The sequence below is a fragment of the Rattus rattus genome, chromosome 6, assembly GCF_011064425.1.
Source record: "Rattus rattus isolate New Zealand chromosome 6, Rrattus_CSIRO_v1, whole genome shotgun sequence".
In the NCBI taxonomy this organism is placed as follows: domain Eukaryota; kingdom Metazoa; phylum Chordata; class Mammalia; order Rodentia; family Muridae; genus Rattus; species Rattus rattus.
This window is the reverse complement of record NC_046159.1, coordinates 65,364,938-65,382,418: the sequence shown is the minus strand read 5'-3', so window position 1 is coordinate 65,382,418 and position 17,481 is coordinate 65,364,938. Positions and strand designations below refer to the sequence as shown.

At 39.9% G+C, this 17,481-nt stretch overlaps 1 pseudogene; it reads right to left on the bottom strand.

Annotated features, from left to right (window-relative positions):
- Nucleotides 1-5,191: 5,191 nt before the first annotated feature.
- Nucleotides 5,192-6,459, bottom strand: LOC116902759 (annotated as a pseudogene).
- Between the last annotated feature and the right edge of the window lie 11,022 nt (nt 6,460-17,481).

Below are 17,481 nucleotides of genomic sequence, written 5' to 3'. Positions count from 1 at the left end.
GTTTCCATGTGCTCTATTCTGATTTTAAATCCATTAAGCCATTGATAACACCAGAGGCCTTAAGTTTCAGTCACCTCTTCATGACATGAGCCACTAGGCAGGGAACAGGCATTTAACACATGAGACTTATGGGAGGTTCTTTATACACAAAGTGAGACAACACACATGTTGCATTGAAAACACATAAGCAGAAAGGCATTGTGGGAGTTTACAAATTAAAGGTACCTAGAGTCATTTGGAAGGTGATGTTCACAGTTTTCCTTTTTTCTTTTGCCTTTTTATTTCTTTAGCTAATTAATTAATTAATTTACACCCCAAATGTTTCTCCCCCTCCTGGATCCTCTCTCTAAGAGTTCCTCCCCTCTACCCCCTCCCCTTCTCCTCTCAGGGTGTGCCACCCCCCAGTATCCTCCCACCTTGACAGATCCAGTCTCTGCTAGATTAAACACATCTTCTCCCACTGGGGCCAGGCAAGGCAGCCAGGAGGCCTTCTTAAAATGTGTTAAAACTATGGAGGGAATATAATGGGACTTCTAAACAATACTGACATATTTTAAAGTCATGAGTTGAAAGCATATCAAGTTACATGATTTTCTTCTTCGAAGTGTCTACATACTAAGTTCCTAAAAGCCATATCAGGTAGATGAAACTAGGTTTGGATTTGGCCAATGCTAGAACAAAATATGATAATAATAACAATTTTTATAACAATGGTACCTAAATAAGTGAGGAAGATAAAATGGGATGGTACAAAATGGTGAACAATTATATTACACTGGTGTTTAACACAGACACACAGAGCAGAAAGACATTTTTATGTATAAGGATACTCTGCTGTGCCCTGGCACATAGTCTATGCCGTTCTTGGCACTCTTCTGTACATCTGTTTTACTTTGGAAAACAGAATGGGGGCTTGATACAAAGACAAGCGCAATACTGGTGAGCTAAAACTTTCCAAAGGGCTTATAGGCCCATTTAGTGGAGAGAAGACAAAAAGTGTTTATGCCAAATTTTGTTTCAAACACTTAATGCAGCTTGAATGTATCATCAGTGTTTCCCTGTTATTAAAGCCAAGTTCAGTAAAGTGTAAGTTCCTCACTCTGTAACATGGAGCACCATAGATACAATGACAAGAGAAAAGTTCCTTTTACCAGCCAAACATGTGGCTTATGGTATTGGTGCCGTCAGGAAAAAAAGCATGGTGATTAAATTGAATTCAGTAGAATACACATCTTAATGAGATAAAAATAATCTTTATGTGTCATCATTACTTAGAGTTTTGTTGAAAAATACATCTATTCCTCATAGTCACTATTTCCATGAACATAAATGCTTTCTGCTTGACATTTGGATCCAAAATTCCTTTTTCCTTTAATTTTCTCCCTTTGGAGAGTGTTCTTTCCCGAAGCTACTTTAGTCATTGACTTTGTATCAGTTACTTCCAGATTTACTATGTAGCCTCCAAGACCCTCCTCTTCGATTTTGGTCAATGGTTTTAATACAAACCAAAAAAAAGAAGTGCAACTCATGTCTTAGACAAAAGACTTTTACTCATGTTCATAAGGATCACTGAAACTCAATTTAAGAAAACAAAGAGCTCCTAGAAAGCTAGCAAGAGACATAAAGAGACACATTAATAAAGAAGGTACACAAATAACCTGGTAGATCATGAATGGATACTAAATGTTATTAACTCCCAGAAAATGCAGATTGAGCTTAGATATTTCACAATATCTAAATCCAATATGATGGGGGAAATGACCAAATGATGGTGAGGTTGAAAATTACTTCATGATGTTGCTGCTGGGAAAACAAAATGGAGTAGCCACGTTTGAAAGTGGTTTTTTTTGTTTGTTTGTTTGTTTTTTTTTTGGATTTTATGAGTTGCACATACATTTTCTACATGTTGGCAGTGGTTTATTGGATTTTATGAATTGCATATACATTTTCTACACCACAGAGACCTTGTACTTCAAGAAAAGTACCAAGAGGTACAAATATTCATGAAAATATTTGCACAAGAACATTTGGAAGGACTCTAACCTCTAAACCAAGTGGTCATTATCATCTTAGTCAAAGCCGCTGTCATTCTCCACCAGAGACCTCCAAGTTTGGATCTATTTGCATACAAGGATGCTCTTTAATTCCTCACCTGAACTTCCAGACAATCCCTCTTTTCCTTCCTGGAAGCCATAACTGCATGTGGTCTCCAGGGATGCTGGAGTACATAGAGTAAGTGAACTTTACATGAGCATAGTTGTCATCTCTGCTGGGGAGAGACTCTTCAGTGACCTAGCTCTCTGATGGTTAACCACAGTCTTGTAAGGAATCCCTTGCCTCTGTTTCTACAAGTAATTCCAATAAGCTCATTGTCTCTCTAAGCATGACTTGCATGAACTCGATGCTCTTGTCTGTCCTTGGTACCTTATCTAGGATTAGTTGAACTTCACTTGTGCCTCCTCAGAAAACGTCAGGATCATAGTAATTGAACACTGACTCTAACAAAAATGTCATCCACTTGGGTGGATACAGGCAAAAGTTGTGTTAGGTCCATAAACAGTTTACTTACAGTGATACTGAGACATTTTACATTTTATTTATGAACACTGATTCTTGGACTATTATTATATTTACTTAAATTGAAATGTTTGCCTTTAGTGGCATGAGTAAGTCTTAAGGATAATACAGAGTAGAATAAATCAGACTGATGTGTAAGAGTACTCTATAAAACAGCCAATATCAAATTCTAGAGAACTGCATGCTATCCAGTGGCAGCAGCAATCAGAACAACCTTTGCCCGAGGTTGGAGGGATTCTCGGGGAATACAGAGATAGGTGTCTGTACGGAGCTAAACATGTCATGAAGATGGAAGGTTTGAAATCTGTGCAAATAGAAGACTGCCCTGATTTATTATGAATGTAAATGCCTCTTTGAAATCCAACCAGTAAAGACTAAGATACTTCATTCACTGCTCTGCGTGACTTGACCACAGAAACTGTAAACCTGAAGAAGAGCTTCACAGCCACTGCTAACATTCTCGATATGATGGTGCCTAACTCCCCACCTACTCATGACTCAGCATTTGTCATAGCTGCTCCTCAGCTCCCTCCTACCTTATTGTGGGACTTTTAGGAATGAAGAATCTTTTAGACTTCTCTTCTGTCCCAGCATTGACGACTTAGAGAGCTACGTAGTAGGTACGGGTACAGGAATGGAATCCGCACTTAAGGATCAGGCAGTGAAATTTATGCTACTGGCTGTGCCTTTCGGAGGTTTTCTGATCTGTTTCTAAGCTCTTGACTCTATCTTTGCGATTGCTTGAAAATCGAGGTGTTGCTTTCCACAGTTTTAGGGCCTATAAAATTTACCACTCTCTGATAAACATTGGAACGCAATGAGATGAGGGCAATATCTTCATCGTTCATCTTCCGTGTTTGCATGGTAGGTTTTATCTGCATGCTGTGCCTGGTGTACAGAAAAAAAAATGAGTATCATTTCCTGCTAAGTCTTCCATTTGTTTACAGAAATCATCATCCTTGTGTCATCCTTGATGGCAGTAATTTCTGATTCAGCCTCCTGAGCCACAGTGTTTACTCATACAATCTACATTCAGAGGACTATAACACGCTTTTTAAGCCATTTTCAACCACTGGAGGTATGTTTGTGGCTGCTTTCTCTGTCTCTATTGTCTTCTCAACTAGGAATCTATAATGAAAAATAGACTGCAAGGCTTTTGTCAGAAATATCTTGAACGGATACCTTACCATAGGAGATGCGAAAATTCCATTAGGGTTTATTTCCAGTTGAAAGAGATACATTCAAAGGAGGAACAATATTATCAGCCAGTACTACACCACAAAGTGCATGTGGATTTTTTTATTAGCTCTTTCCTCAAGGAGAAAGAAAGTTGATGGAAAACATTTTTGCAAGATAAGTGCATAAATATGAAGTTTTGTGCTGGGTTCTCTACAGCCATCACATTATTGCCCATTAAGAGTATTTATGGAGTATTCAGTGACAGGAAAATTGTTTGATGGACATATCCCACATAATGAGATTTTTAAAAGAAATTGTAGTTTTATTTTAAATCAAAGTCTAGATATGTCCAGAACAGAATTTCCAGATGAAAGGAGTGGATCTTGGGGATTTAATGGAGGCTCATTTAACCTTTAACTTCCCAGCAAGTAACAGCATGCTTGGAAGAGAAATAAGAAAGGAAAAAAATCAGTCTCAAACTAATGATTATTTTTATTTAGAAAAACACATATATGAGATTTTTGACAAATAGAACTTCCCAAGGTTATTATGCTATCCTGCTGAGGCATTTAAAATATGTTTTTATACCAAATTTAAGAAGCTTGCAACACACACACACACACACACACACACACACACACACACACACCACTCACAAACACAGTCTTAAATCTTTAATGAAATGACCAAAAGGTATACAGAAAAGTGGGGAAATGGGCTTGAATCACTCAGAATTCCCCAGCCACATATGACCTCCTTTTACCCTCTCACTGGAATTTGATCTTCTATGATTCTCAACCACATTCTTTTCCCTTGAATTTCCAAGTCTGTGGCTGTAGACACAGCTGGTTTTTGTTTTCTGATGCATGTAAAATTTATTAAGGCAATATTTGAAGAACAGTGGACACTTAGCCCTGTCACTTTCTCATCTGAAAAGATTGCAACATCCCAGCTCTCCCTCCTGTCACAGGTTCTGGATTCTTGGACCAGGTATCAGGGTCTGTCATAAAACTCTTGCTATTGTGGGCCATGAATGTAGGAAAGAAACTGGAATGCAATGCCTGATTTACTATGCCTGATTTACTTCAAGACAAAGTCTTATGAAGCTTAGACTGTTATTGAATTAGCTATGTGGCAGTCGGGCTTTGAACTGACCCTCCTGCCTCTATACCCTGTGCTGGCACAGGATGACAGGCTTGTGCTATCGCGAATTAATACCCCCAGTTTTTTAGGAAAAAAGGTTTTTTTTCTAGAATATTCTGGATTCCCACTCCCCACCTCAAAAGTTCTAGAAAAAATATTTGCTTTAAAAGACTGTTGGGAATAGGTTAAACACATGTCTCATTCAAACTCAGAGAAGGTGAGGACCTGATATGCAATAGGACTGTTGGGAAAAGCAGTCAAGTCAGATAGGTGTTGGCCTTGGTCTTTCTTCCTATTTCTCTTCAGGGCCTTTCTCAGTGATTGCAGGAGCAAAACGGTCCACATGGCCGGAGTGTTCTGGGCCACATACTCCATAGTGTGGTCAAAGGCCTCTTGAGCTCTGGCCATGCACTCCAAAGTTTGGGTAAGAAAGCTGGCTGCGAGGTCCTGGAAGGAGTGGATGCCGGAGAAGGTGGCCTGAAGGTCATACACTTGGCTTCAGGCCTGCTGGGCCTGCTCCTTGATGTGGCCACGGAGGCCCTGGATGCTGGCCCTCAGGCCACACACATGTCCCTGAACATACTGAGAGCCGGGGCCGACACTTGCTCTGGCTTAGCTGGGTCCTTTTCAATGCCCTGTGGGATCTTCTGATTCCAGCTGAGCCACATCTGCTGCAGCTTCTTCTGCCACTCGGCTGCCTCTGGTCCATGCCCTGTTTCACGGATTCAGTCAGACTGAGCACATGTTTGAGCTGCTGCAGCGCCTTCTACGCACTTTGCCTAGCATTACACAGCTTGCCAAATAGATAGGCCGAATTGCTCATAGGCAGAATTGTGCAGCCCCTTGGATAGCGAGGCCAACCTGTTCTTTCTGCTGTTGCAGGAAGGCCATGTCTGAGCCCTCCGGAGATGTGACAGTCAGGGCTAGCTCTGCGTGTCAAGGGCAGGCGATTGTCCAACCAGGCCTCTGATTTCACCAGCATCCTGTCCATTCTGCTAGTCACCATCTGTCCCACGGGGAACCCATGACTGACTGGACACCGCTGGTCACTGCTGTCTTGGCCATGTCCACACTGCACAGCCCTGCAGGTCACATCCATTGCTCCTGTGACTCAGATGGCCACCATGTCCTTAGCTATAGACACTGAGTTGGATACCGTTTCTTGAGCCCCAGACACTGATGTTGACACCAGTTTCTTAGTATTCTCCAAAACCTTCTCAGTCGGCTGCTGGAGGGTGGGCAGGCTTTCCTGCAGTCTGTCCAGCCCTTGGTGCACATACTCACTTGCTGTCACAATCTAGGGCTCCAGCTTGGACAGGAGGGGCTGTGCCCTGCTGACTGTACCCATGCTGAGGGTCTCGACACCTTTCTCGGCTACACCACACATAATCCCGGCGTGGGGGTAGATCTCCTTGGTGAGGTGTAGGCGGCATTCACCATCCCACACGTGGAACTGATGAGAGGCAGGCTGGCAACATGGTCCACCACACTGGGCCGCATGACAGGTTCATCTACAGCAGCCTGAGCTTCAGCATGAGCATCTGCCCCATTGCTAGACATGGTCTGAGCAGCAGCTGCAAACTCCTCAGGTTGCCTAGGCGAAGAAACCTTCCCTAACAAGTCCAGCTCGGATCTTAGCTTTTTTCATTTTACCTGGTCATTCATTGCCTTTTCCTTCCCAGTCCTCCTCCTCCAGGAGGCTCCTCATCCTTCAGGAGACTCCTGGTCCTCCAGAAGGCTCTTCCTCTCTTCCCAGGACTCCATTACTCACGCACGTATTCATTCCCCCAGGCTTATGCTCTGAAATGATTCCATCCAATTTCTTCATTTTCCATAAAATCTGTTTGGCAGTGAGTTACAAACTCAGAACTCCGAACATAACCTCTTCTTTAATCTCCAAACTACTATCTACAGATCATATACCTGAATATGATGTGGGCTGAATTAAGCTACAATACAAAGAAAGAGATAAGCAATTCCAGGGACTTATCACATTATAACAAAGATGAATTAATACCCTCAAGGGGATGGAGAGATGTGTCTGGGATCAAGAGTGCTTACTGGGTTCAAGTCCTAGCACCCACACAAGGACTCAGACTGCCTGTAACTAAAATTTCAGAAGCTGTGATGCCTTCCTCTGAGGTCTGAGGACTTATGTATGCAATGATATATATATATATATATATATATTATATGCATGAATATGGTGTGTGTATTAATGTATGCATTGATATACATACATATAAAATTAATCATTTAATAAAAATACCTTCATTAAATTTGTTGACCTTTTATCACTTGAAAGTTGTGATACATGTCTTCCCTTTGTCCTTGAATATGGATTCAAGGATAAACTTTTCATCTGGGATATGCTACTTTTTTTTTCTTTTCTTTTTTTTCAGAGCTGGAGACCGAACCCAGGGCCTTGCACTTGCTAGGCAAGCGCTCTACCACTGAGCCGAATCCCCAACCCCTGATATGCTACTTTTAAAACAACAGAAAAATGGCACACCATGGCTGCTGTCAACTTCATTAGCAGTGAGATTGTATTTTTGGCCAATATAAACCAAATGACCAAACTGTATATTTGTGGTATAAAGAATCATAATCTCCCAATAGAGGAAAACTGAACAGTTGAGAATAATGATAAAATTGGGCACAAATGACTAACAGCAGATTCAAAGTCAGAAGTTCAAAATTGAAATATTCCTTTTCCCTCTGTCTTAGTTAGGGCTTCACTGCTGTGAAGGGACACCGTGACCAAGGCAATTCTTATAAAGAAAAGCATTTAACTGAGGCTATCTTACAATTTCAGTGGTTTAGTCCATTATCATCAGGGTAGGAAGCCTGGCAGTGTATAGACAGACATGGTGCTGAAGGAGCTGAGGTCTACATCTTCATCTGCAGGCAGCAGACGACTTCCCACTGAGTGGCACACTTCCTCCAAGAAGACCTCTACTCCCAATGCATTTATGGGGTCAATCCCATTAAAACTACCACATCCTCCTCAGAAAGAAATATATATCCCATCTGCTCCCTGCCAAGTGATGCTTTCACAGACAGATTTGATTCAGTATAAGATCTAAGTGCTAGAAAGCTAGCACCACATTTAAGAACTCTTGATGCTTTTGCAGAGATCAGAATTTGATTCCTACCACCCATATCAATCAGCTCATACTCCCCAGTTCCTGGGGATTTAACACCCTGAATATTCCCATTCACATACAGATATACACAACAAAACATAATTTTTAATTAAAATTTTAAAAAGATATAGGAGGAAATAGGAGGTTTTTGTCCTTCCTGACTATCATGGGATATTAATGATTTCAGAGGTGTAAGTCTTTCCCTTAGCATGTGTAATGCATTTATCTAAGCTGTCATCTTTACTCTCCTGGGACTATGGCTATAAATACTTAAACATGTTTTTCTGTAGCCAGTCAGCATACAACAGCCAGTTATCTCTGGGAACTACACGCTGAGAAGCACAGATAAGTGTTTAAAATCCTTTTCATCATGTGGAAAGACTACAAAGTTCTCGTCAATGGCCTCAGGAACCTGTAGACTTGAGACATCTGCCCTGTAATTTTGCAGGGAGTCATTCTCCTTTTTACTCAATGTGCATTACCTAAAAGGTGTACTTTAATCACTTTTTACTCAGGCCTTTGCTACTGGAAAGTGCCAATATCATGGACATTTGAGTAATAGCGAGAAAATTTTAGGTCACTGGATGCAACCTGAACATAGAATTGTGTGGTTTTGGCCTGATCAGGTTTTCTGCTATTCTGAGAACACAAGGTAGGTGACTTGTTCTTCCGTGTATCTCCATTGTGCTGTGCCACTCTCACCAGAAGCTCTAAGAGTTGGGACCTCCCAATCTTGGACTACAAGCTCCTGAGACATAAGCCAAAGCAATCGACTTTTCTCTTTATAAGATAACAACCTCATATGTCTCACCATAGTAATGCGTTGATATTGTTCTGTCTGGAGTGTGACTTCAAGTGACTTATTTCCCTTAGTAACCAGGAAGAAGAGATGTGAGGTAGGCCTGTAGAGAGCTTTCTGTCTCTGACGATAAACAACCAAATAACAGATTGGTTCAGAAGGACAGTTGCTAAACCACTAAGGTTGTGACTTTCCAGCAGACATGGAAATATATCGTTAGCCCTGTGGAAAGCTGGGAGGTGATAAGCTTGAGGATAGTGCTGTTGATATAGCTTTCCACTTCAGGTCAGTAGGCAAGATTGGTAATAACTTTTCTCACCCCTAGAATCTGTCACATGGAAACTTTACCAAGTGCTGGTGGAGAATTGGTTACAGGCTACTATGGCTTAATATGTATGAATAAACTTATTTAAAAACACACACACACACAAATAAATAAAAGTAAGAGGGACATAAAGATAGCCATCTGATGATTTCTTTTTTAGTAATCTCATCAGTTTTGCATAAATGATAGTAACAGTGTAGATTCAAACTGTATCTTCCAAAATAGTTGGGGCACAGCATGTGATAGGTACCTGGAGATAAGGAACTGAAACAGAGACCACAGAGAAACCCTGGTTACTGCCTTATGTAGTCTGATTTCTTAGGACACTGAAGACACCATGCCCAATAGTGTCACCACCAATGTTGAACTGGGTTCTCCTATACAATCACCAACTGATAAAATGCACTTCAGGTTTGCCCACAGGTGGGAGCATTTTCTCAATTAAGATTTATTCTCCCAAATGACTCTAGGTTGTCTAGAGTTGAGGAAACACAAAACAACACACTCTCCATCTCGTAATTTTCTTCCTTTTGCTCTCATTATTATGGGAAACGAAACAAAACAATTAGATCTATTAATATACTTTAAGTACGAATGTAATCACGCTGTAAGCATTTTTACCTGACATTTTTTACTGATATGATTTTTAGACAGTTTTTAGCTCATAATTTGTTTTCTTCCTTTTCCTTAATAAATGTTCAGTATATTTACATATATATTTATATGTTCACAAATATATAATTTTTTCACTTTCCTACTGTAAAATATATAACTGGATTGATTTCTGAGCTGTTTCTTGCAATGTGTTTTATGTTGTTTGGGTATTTTCCAAGAAGCCATGATCTCTTGAGATTGGACTTTCAGGATTTATTCAAGGCAGATTATTTCTTCTATGTAAATCATGAGAACACTGAACAATAATTTTTACAGATTTATCTATTTTATTTTATGAGGCTTTCTTTGGATATATGTAAGCTCATCGTGAACATGCCTGGAACCTATAGAGGACAGGAGACTCAGATCCTCAGAAACTGGAAATACAGACACCTGGGAGCTCTCTCTGTGGGAGCTGGGGACCTAAACCAGGTCTCCCTCAAGAGTGGCAAGGCCTCTAGTCTCTGCAGCATCTCCCCAACATCCCCCATTGAAATATAAAGTTATTAATTAGGCAAGTTGTTTCTATAAAGCAACAGATTATGTATCTAGTTTCTCTACTATATGTCTTCAAGGCTGGACTAAAAAGTAATGACTACTTTTTATGTTTCTATCAATTTTCTTTCCTCCAGACTTCCATTTTTCAAGAGACAGTGAATCCACATAAAGCAGATTCTATCTCAAACCTGTCCATTCATCCTTGTCATCTTTTTCTGTAAGTTATTTAAAAATAAATTCAGGAAACGGTACAACTTTCTTTAGACTTTGCTTTCGTCAGCTCCTTTCAGTGAGAGCCACCTGACATGTGCAGCTTATGAAGTAAAGGGATGTTAAATTGGTCTCGTCCTTCTCAGGACTCTTGTCCAAGACTGGGCAGTGCTGTTGTTATCATGTCAGAAGAAAGAGGTGCATCTATCATGATCCAGGAAGCAGAAAGAGAAAGGATGGGTCCAGTCATGGACAGTTCTCTGAACCCATGTCCCTAGAGACTAAAGATGGCTCACGAAGCCTCTTGTAATTGTCTACAGCACATTCCAGTATTGCGACACGGGACCGAGCCTTTATATTTGGGTCCACATGATGATATCATATACTGAAGCCACAGCAGCCACCACCTTCACTTCTGCTTCAGAATCAGCACTGTCTCCTTTCTTGCTCTCCTCTCCCCAGCCAACCACTGCCAAGACTTTGTTCTGCACTCTTACACTCCATTGTTCCAACACTTGCATAGAGTTGTTTTGATTTGTAGTACTGGATGGATACTTGAATTTTACACAAATACCAAGATAGCCTGTGTCATTGTGAACCTTAATTTCTCCAGATAATACTGTATTCGTGATTCATTCATTTTTCTTTTCCTCCCCCTTTCTCTCTGTGTACATACATAAATATACTATACATTTATATATTATGCATTTTATTAAAATATATGTATCTATATACACAAAATTTTGTATACTTATATAATACACATGTATATGTCATTTGTTTACATGTTCAGTGATCCCCAGAGACTTGTTCCCTTTCCCATTTTCATATACAGTTTGCTCATACCACTTCTTTTCACTCCCAATCCTTATTCTCGTTTTTGTTTATCAAAAGTAAAAGCATCCAGAGAAAACACCTCTATACTCTTCACTACCACTCTCTCCTTACTGACCCAGGCTTTCTTTTGAACAGGGGATGCACTGGGTGCCAGCCCAATATCAACAACGTCTTTATGAATATAGACAATAGGCCATGTTGACTTTCAAAGCTTTCCTTCCTTTCTTTTCAGTCCCATCCCAGGATCATCCATATCCACTTCATGTTTTTCCCCATCTCCCCCTTCCTCTACCACATTATTCCTCTGACCCCTTCGAGAGGATGTTTAAAATTAGAAGTGAGCATTAGTTATTCAAATTTAGCACAATCTGAAATCAGCTGGTAAGGGAGCCTCCAATAAGGATGATACAAACCAGGATGCTCTGTGGGTGGTTCTGTGAGGGGCTGTCTTGATTCCCTTAATGTAGGAAAATACAGCCTGAAAGTGGATGGCACCAGTCTAAGGTTTTGGGTGCTGGCCTGTATAAAAGTAGAATCCAGCTGAGCACTATTCATGTACACATACACCTCTCTCTGCTCCTGGGTGTGGACGTGCTTTGAGTAGCAGTCTCAAATTCCTATCAACTTGACTGCCTGAAATGATGAACTATGACCTAAGTCAAAATAAACTCTTTATTCTCTAAGCTGCTTTTGGGGCTATATTTTTTTTTCCACAACTACGGATGCTAGAACAATGGGTATGGACATTTTTTTATTCCATTGCAACCCATCCCCACCCCCCACCATGCTGTCCAGTCTTGCCTTTACTATAGTGTATCTTTTTTGCTCCCATACTTTTCTGATGAGATATAGCACATCAACATATAATTTTAATGCTTTTCAGAATGAAAATATCTTGTGTTTTTAAATGCTCTGTATCATGTTCAGCATCTGGTATATTACTAACAAGAAGTTAAAGGTTACTTGGAAGAATGTGAAATGTGTAAATGAAACACAGGCATGCTAATAACCTTGAAGAATTAAAATGGAAATATTTTACATAGTGCTATAGTAATGCTTAAGACTCACTGGCTTCTAAGCACTGTGTTAGTAAAAGACTGGTTGAAGGAAATTTATGCCATTTAAAATGACTGCCCACTTATCATAAGTCAGGAGGAAACATGTTCTACTCAGTGTCTTTCTGTCTCAAGGACTTGTAACAGTGTCCCAAAGCCCAGCATAATTCACACAAGGCACATTTTCTATCAAATACTACTCTAGCTGGAGTGAGTACTTCTCGAAGAGAAAAATTACTCATGAAGCTAAATTAGATTCACAGCACTTTTAGTACAATCCTTTCAATATCCACAGGGGAACGGTTCCAGGTCTCCCTTGTGGACACTAAAAACCACAGATGCTCAAGTTTCCTATATGAAATGGCTTTGTATTTGCATATAACCTACTCAGATCTCCCCATGCACTTAAAATCATGTGAAGAGTGCTTATAATATTTAATACAAAGTATGTCTTATATAAATGGTTAGAGAACTGCATTGTTTAGAGAACAAAGATAAAAAAAAGTCCAGACATATTAAGTACACACACACACACACACACACACACACACACACACACACTCATATTTTAAAATAATGTTTTATACAACCCAAGTTAAAATCACTTTGTAGTCAAGATCATCCTTGAACTTGTGTTCCTTTTGCCTCCACTTCCAACCTGAGGTATTCTTCCGCCTGGAATTGAGACACATACCAGCATACCTGGTGTTTGCTATACAGAAAGAACTCAAGTTTTGTGCAAGTTAGGCAAGCATTGTATTATCTAACCTATATCCCAGCTCATTTTTTTTTAAAATAGTTTTATTAACATTGGCCATATCTATGGATTATGGATATGGAGTGTCAACCACACCATGAAAACACCACGGGCTTCCTATTTTCAATCTGCTTGGTTATATAACCATTGACACTAGAGTTTTAAGGTTTGAAATGATTGCTTCTGGAGCCATACAATGCTTACGTTATAAAAATGGCTGATTAAAATAAAAGAAGATGAAACCTCGTTGATAGCTACAAGAGAAATAGATGAGATTTAATCTCTGTGTGTGCACGGTTTCTGTGTGAGTACAGGTATGTATGTGGTAATCAGAAGAACAGCTTTATGGTCTGTTTGGTTTCCACCTTGTTTTTCACTCCTACATATGCCAAGCAAAGTGGCCTGAAGGCGTCATTGAATTCTCCTGCCTCCCATCCTCATGTAGGAATATTGAGATGAGACTCTGTCATCCCTGACTTCCTGTGAGTTCTTGGGATTTGCCTCAGGTTCTCCCACATTTACTACAAGTTCTTTATTAGTTAAGCCATTCTCAGCCACAAGAAGTGGGTGTCAATACATTCTAAACTAAGAATAGTAGTTCAAGAATAGAATTTCTGATATCTGACAATGTCTAAAATAAAGCAAAACCAAAAGCTTCATCTCAATTCTACTAGCAATTTTTATTTTTCTTTTATCATTTTTCTTCAGAAATGTGACTGTGAAGCGAGTAATCACCGGAAGTAATGAAGTAGACTCTCTTCACAATGTCAACCTTGGTCTTACCAGTAGCTGCATCTCCTACCACTCAGCTCAAGTAGGTGAGTCCATCACCACGCTATTACATCCATAGGACATTGAGCCTGCATTGGGCACTGAATCATAGAGCCTATGCATCTCCTTGCCCAGGGAAATTATGTCTCAAAGTGCAAGAAGTTAAGACAATGCTTATGAGAGCTAATAACTTTTATAATTAAAATTATTATTATTATTACTGTTATTACTTTTATTGTTGGTGTGTGTGTGTGTGTGTGTGTGTGTGTGTGTGTGTGCGTGCGCGCACACATATACCTTTGCATATTTGGAAGTCAGAGAACCTATGAAATCAGTCCTCTTTCTCCCACTGTAAGATGAGGAGATAAAACTGAGGTCATCACACACATGTCTTTGCCCAGTAAACCATTTGTCACCCCCCCTAAAGTTTATAGAATATATAAGCATGTGATCAGGAAGTCAAATAATATCCTAGGAATAGAATTTAAACTGAAATGGAAGAAAATGCGCCATTTAGCCAAATGGGGAGTGCTGTTGAAAATAATCACAATTCAGGGTTTCTACTGAAAGGGTTTCACTTTTGACTGTTTAGTTCCCAGATAAGGTACACACAATCTTCATATTTTTAATAAGCCTTAATCAGCATTAGACATGAGCACATATCTACCCTCTATGCTATTAGAATCTATTTTCTTATGGATAACCCCAAGTTTTTACTTATGATGTGTCATCTGGGCTGCTCTTATCTATAATTGGCCAGCCCTAAGAGTCTTGCTTTCTTCCCTCCTAACGCATTGCTCCTATCTTCCTTCCTCACCTTCTTCTCTCTCTCCTGTTGGTCTCTGACCCCCAAGGCTGGGAACACCAAACCCTGCCTATTTCAATTTTGCCCAGCCATCAGCTTTAGACATCTTTATCTACCAATCAGAAATAAATTGGGGGCAAGGTCACATAGCATCACTTGGGTCTACATTCGGACTCACTAGTCTCTGTGAAACAGGTCTTGGAGGCCCACACTTAGCATTACAATGCATAGCAACAGACCAATCCTCAACAAGGGAGGGGTGTAGGCATCCATAATACAATCTAACAAGGACAAATGCATTTAGGAAACAAAAATAAACTAAACCAATGTGACTGGCTAGAGCAGGACAGGTTGATGGTCATGGTATTTTTTATGAATGCAAGAATAGTGTTAATGGTAGGGCTTCTCTGAGATGGTTGTGAAGACAATGATTCAGATCAAGACTTATAGTATTAGCACTTGAATGGAGTGCATTATCTAGCAGGCTTCTGAATTTTACCACAAGAATGTCTCCACTTAGCATTCTTACACAGCGCCACATTTACTCTCCTGGCTGATTGTAAGGGCAGGTATTTTAGTGTTACAATGTCCATCTCCTCCTGGCGTCTGATTTCAGTCACATGTGCTGGAGAATTCTATACATCTTTTCATGGTCTCCTCTTTGAGGGAGATGGTATAACTCATTTGACCTGTGTTTAGTAGCAGACATAGTATGGAGTGTGTGTCTAACTTACCTGGGAGAAAGAAGCCTTATATGGAGACTCAGTGGTATGATTCCTCAAGGTTTCTCCTAAAATTGCTGCAGAGGGAGAATCAATAGTGACCTTTCTCATGAGCAGCACCTTTGGGGACCTCGTTCCTTTCCATCCATGTATTCCCTTCTCCTTCACTATGCTTCCTGCATTTGCTCCTATTCCTGGTTCTGGTTCAACTTCTTTTACTGTGGTAAAGATGCCTTGACAGAAAGCAACTTTCATGTAGATGAGAAAGCAAGGTTTATTCAGCTCACAATGTCAAATTAGAGACCCCATCTTTGTATGGAAAGACAAGCTAGTCACATAACATCCACAGTCAAGAGGAAATTAATTAATTAATTAAATACATACATAAAATAAATATTTATGCTTCTGGTGTCCAGCTCACATTCTCCAAACTTATACACTCGACAGCTCAACTCATGAAAAGGCACCACCCACATCGAGTGTGTATCTTCTCACCGCAGTCAACCAATTTAGCAAAATTCTCCCAGGGGAGAACATGATATAAAGAATTTCTCGTTGAGTCTTGCTTTCCAAATGAGTCTAGAGTATGTTAAGGTGACAATCCCTCCTCACCAGCACAGTTCCCAAGTACAACCCACATCTGTAGCTCTGCCTTGGGGATTCTTCAGTTAAAACAGACTGTTGCTTTCCTTTTGTGCTTTTCTACCTCTTATCTCTCATCTATATATTTTCCTCCAGAATAAAAAAGGAAAGAAGAAAAACAACTAAACATACTTCATTTCCTTTGAGGAACAGAATGCCCTTCATCTCGGCCTTGCTTCGCTTTGTCTCTGCACTAAGTGGCTAATCAAAGGTTGTCTCTGAAAAAGAGCAACACAGCTTGTCCTCCCAGAGCTGCTTTCATGTTAATTAAGCAATATATTGTGATAAACCTTTTACCATGTGGTTCAAAAGTCAACACATAACATTATCTCAGCCTTCTCAGTAGGCTCATTGGGTCTTAACAATGTATAGTCTTACCTACTTGAAGAATGTTGTAAAATCCAAGAACCTTAGGAGTTCCAGAAGGCAAAAATTTCCAGATGCAATACTCACATTTGAGTGGGCAAGAGAAATCTGAAGCCATCAAGTTGACATCATTATTGTTCTTGATCAGATCTTTTAATTCTAATTTCCATTGAGGACCATTCCTCCTATAGAGGGTTATTTAGATTGAGACAACAGTAGATAGTGGGGCAACAATTAGCAGACATCTTTACATGGTTCCACAAGAAACAAAAATCAGTGAGATCTACTTATTGAAAGGAAGAAGAACAAATTGAGTAAAAAATGCCACTCTTTGAGGATTACAAAATAGATAAGGAGTCATATGTGGCATTACACTCCTGTCATCCCAGTGTTAAGGAGGCTGAAGTAACAGAATTCTTAGCCTTGGCTGCATTGCAAGAGTCTGTCTCAAAGGAAAACAAAATTGAAACTCCAGGTGCAATTTCTTAAAATAAGAAATAATAGTGACTGACAGAACTTTAACAGGAAAAAGATAAATTTAATTTTTGTCATAGTGGAATAGTCTGTAAGGAAAAAAAATCCCAAATCTATATATAGTCAGCATGCTGGCTGGGGTTTTGTCAACTTGACACAAACTGGAGTCACCTGGGAAGAATGACCTTCCCTTGAGGATTTGTCTACATAAGATTGCCTTATAGGCAAGTCTGGGGGGAACTTTTCTTGAATAACAATTGATGTGGAAGGGTGCAATTCACTGTGAATGGTGCCAAGCCAGGATAGGTAGCACTGGGTTGCATAAGAAAGAAAATGGTCAAACCAGGGAATGTAAGCCAACAATCAGCACTCCTCAGTAGTTTCTGCTTCAGTCCTGCTTTTAGGTTTCCATCCTGAGTGCTTTGGCTTCTCTCACTGATGGACTATAACCCATATGCTAAAATAAACCCTATCCTCCAGAAGTAACCTTTGTCATGATGTTGATCACAGCTACAGGAAAG